This window comes from Salvia splendens, chromosome 3 (genome assembly GCF_004379255.2).
Source record: "Salvia splendens isolate huo1 chromosome 3, SspV2, whole genome shotgun sequence".
Lineage (NCBI taxonomy): Eukaryota > Viridiplantae > Streptophyta > Magnoliopsida > Lamiales > Lamiaceae > Salvia > Salvia splendens.
In genome coordinates this window covers 5723897-5728011 of record NC_056034.1, presented here as the reverse complement: position 1 = coordinate 5728011, position 4115 = coordinate 5723897, and the positions used below count along the sequence as shown (strand labels likewise).

The 4115-nt window shown below is 36.9% G+C and overlaps 1 long non-coding RNA gene across 1 annotated transcript; it reads right to left on the bottom strand.

Annotated features, from left to right (window-relative positions):
- Positions 1-1054: 1054 nt before the first annotated feature.
- LOC121794563 lies at positions 1055-3672 on the bottom strand. The gene is made up of 3 exons (XR_006049312.1): positions 2990-3672; positions 1794-1855; positions 1055-1333 (listed from the first exon to the last, which is right to left on the bottom strand). It is a non-coding gene; the product is annotated as an uncharacterized LOC121794563 (long non-coding RNA).
- Between the last annotated feature and the right edge of the window lie 443 nt (positions 3673-4115).

Below are 4115 nucleotides of genomic sequence, written 5' to 3'. Positions count from 1 at the left end.
CGGGGGTGGTGGTGGTGGAGGAGGCGGTGGTGGTGGTGGTGGTGGTGGTTGCTCTCCCTCTACATTCTGAGGGTCCACAGGGTCCTCCTCTCCACGTCCACGCCTAGGTCTACGTCCACGTCTCGGTGGCATTCTGATCCAAAACGCATAGATTAATATGGTCACTCCAATTATTTATCACTACATTATCGTATCAAGACTTCTCACGCAACCTTTCATACATAACGATTATAGAATACGTATAATAAATCAAGATATCTATGCGCATGTAACACTAACTATCATCACTCAAACTTTCATTCGCACTTTCCAAACGTTTATCCTTATTATTTTTCTTTTATCCTTTCGATATTAGAGATTCATTGTGGTTCGCTGTTCCACGTTCATTTAATATGCTCGGAGAAGCAATAATTGAGTTACTACATACAACTAGAATCGATGATGTAAGGTCTAACGTTCATCCAAAATAGTCCGCAATCACACAAGGAATTCATAATATCATACTCCAGTATCTACGAGTCATGACTCAAATCATCACGTAAAGGCCACATAATCGAGCATACACAAACACTTATCACTAGACGTCACAACACATAACAACATCATGTTCCTCAAAATCTCAATAGGAAAAGAACTAGCATGCTTTCACTTAAAGTTCACATATTTCCAAAAATATTCACAAGTTTCCACAACATAATTTTTTTCCGCCACATCAAATTCCACCATGAATAACTAATCATTTCCATTCCCAAAATATTTACCTCAAAACCTCTTACAAAAAAAAATTTTGGTTACCTCTTTTCAGGTTGAGCGCGATGGTCGGATGTTGAGCCTTTGACACTTTTAAATTAAATTATTTTATTTTATTTATTTATTTTGATCTAGGGATACTAATCTAGATCAAGAAAGAAAAAAGACGCTTGGGTCCAGAGCGGAAAGAAAGTTGCTCTGATACCACTCTGTCACGCCCGCATTTTCTAAGGATAGAAAATACGGTTAATCGCGACTAGGGGAGGATTAAAGAAGCGGGGAAAAAATGGGAAAAACATACACATTTGACCAAAAATTTAATAATTGAATTAACTTTTAAAACGTCATAATATTATCCTAACAATAATACCAACTCTAAGTGAATAAAGAATGGACAATAAACAATTTTCAAACGAGTTAGACTCTGCACGAATAAACAATTCTAAAGAAAAGTACTCATAGCGGAAGCGTTCAAGACACGGAAAATGCCGAGTATGAAGACACGACAAATCCAACATTATTAATCATGACAGAACAATCCATGAACTCTGCTCAACATCCTCCACGCCCATCGCCGCTCAATCTGCACATTAAGAAAAACAATATGCAGGGCTGAGTACTTGATGCACTCAGTGGACACATGCCAAAACAGAGTTTGTCAAGCCATAATCAAGTGACCTTGGGGGTTTTAATTAAAAGAAACCCAAGTACACCAAAACATATATTTCACAAGTTCGGTCGGCCAACCATTTTCCATCCACATTCACCATCACCATATCTGAACATACATGACAAGGAACGTGGCCACGAACCAAGTCACTAGACCGGCCAACTCCAAAGAGATAGCACACGATCTACGGGGTGTACACTAGTCCGAGCAGGGTTTGCGGCCCTACTAGGACCCGAATTCGATTAAACATACATGGCATAGCCACTTCAGATAGGTTCATTCAAAACACAAAACATGGCAAGACAAACATTTTTACCTCCTTTTCACATCAAAATATATTTAGGACATAGTCCTTATTAAAAAGAAAGCCCACCTCAAAAGCTTACTCCTTAATCACTTTCTGTTCCAAACCGCAACAACGTGCACAAGTTCACCCTTTTAGAAATAACATGATGTGTAAAATTAGACTTTGCAAAATAAGCTTAACAATGCATGCATCCTAAGTGTGTGCGCGCTCACATTATTCATTTATTCTTTCTACCAAAACCTCATATAATCAATCAGATTTATCAATCAAACAAAACAACATCCCCGGAATTATATTTCCATCCGTTGGCATTAGCTTAACATAGCTCAAAATAAAAAGAATCTCGTAGCAATCATCTACTGACCAAAACAGATCATATGCAAGTAAATAGAGGAACATAAAATACATAATATACTCCCTCACAAAACATGTATATGTATATATATTAATATCAAATCCCCACTTTAAAACTATTATACACTAAAACTAATTGGGCCATCAAATAATATAGTTAGTGGTGCCTCAACCAATTAAAACAAAAAAAGATTTAGTTAGGGGCCCAAAATTTGTAAGTGAATTAAATGGCCCAAGCCATTAAACAAAAGAACTACAGTATACTCTCTTCCATCATCAACGTATCTCTCTCCCTTCTCCTTTCAAACACAGCAACCCTATGTCTCTCTCTCTATCTCAAATTTTCACTCTCTGCCTCTGTAAAACTGTAAAACTCACGCCCCCCCCCCCCCAATCTATATTATTCTTCTAAAATTCACAAACCATCTCTCAAATTTTGGTGTCTCAATTTAGGAACAACAAATCCCCAAAATTAGAAGCACAAAGCTGACATCTTTCTCCCCCTCGATCTCTCCTCGCCATTGATAGAACTCGCCGCCGCCAGATCAGTGCGGCAGCTTCTGTCAAAACACTGCCGCCGCGGCCTACCGTCGCCGAGTAGCTCCGCCCCTCACAACTTGTAAGTTTCATCCCCTTTTCCCTATCTATTTAAACAAAGCTTTCATCTCTAATTATTTGATTTCAAATATTATATGGGCAGACAAATGGGTTATCAAGAATTAAGATTTAATGAGATAAAAGGCAGAATTGATTGCTTGCAATGGCAGGAACAATTCTGAGTTAACAAGAGTGTTGCATTCAACAAGTTTTTCAAGAATTTCAATAGGGATTTATTCCAGTGTGTGATTATGTAAAACTAAATCATGGGATGGGATGCAGATGATTCAGAAAAAAAATAGTGGATATACCTTCACGGAAGAAGCAGAACTTGCAGAAGAGAAGGTATTGAAAAGATAACAACTCTTTGGGTTTCTCCTCCAGACGGTTTGTTGAGATTGTGGGAGGAGATGTATAAATGGAGTTAATAGAGTATTTGGTTGGAGATTTTTAAGGAGTGGTGGAGAGATTTTAGGAGTAGAGGTTTTGGTGAATAAAGAAAACGTGTAGGAGGGTTTAGAGGAAGAGATTTATGTTGGCTGCAGGAATGAAATAGGAATTAGGAATAAATGGCTATATTAAAAATAGTCCAATTGAATAAGGATAAATGGGCTAAAAAAATAGACAAAAGTGATAGGCCCAAAAATATATAATTTTAGTACATTGATTAAATTGTGGTGTTTTATTAATTTAGTACTTTGGTGTTATTCCAAGTACATTGTAAACGAACGCCCAAATTTTCCCATCGACGACTCTCATGTCGAACTCGTCGACAACTTACACCATACAATTAATCAACAATAATTCAAGCATTCACAACCAATCGAAACAACACGGTATTTTATTCAAGGTCTATCACTCGCTCGTTCTTAAAACAAAATATTAACTTAAAAAGATAGAAGAAAAAAAAATGGGTATTACACTTTCCTTTAGCCTGTTTCTTTCTAGCAGGCTGTTCTTCATCATCATTTGTTTGTGGCCTCCCACGCTTTGAGGCTGGAGGACATAATACAAAAAATTGGTCAAATTCATGAATACACACTTAACATAGTTCAAAATTATACACGAATGACTCTGGCATACACATAATATATTTCACTAAGATACTAAATAATTAAATAACTCACTCTGTGGTTTTTTTTTGTAACCTATCATGTTTATTCTTAGACCTCATTTCAGGAGAAGTTGTAGTAACTTGTTTTCGAGGTCCATCTTCCCTATTCTTCGACCTTATTTCAATAGAAGTTGCAGTAAGTTGTTGTTAAGGTCTATCCTCCCGATTCTTAGACCTCTTTTCGGCTGCAGCAGTTTCATGGATATGAGAAAAAAAAATCACTGTAACAAAATATCAAAGAAACATCACTCTAACCATGGAACACATCACTATAGTCATTATTTCACTTCACTGATGCTAACAAATTACATCACTATAGCAAA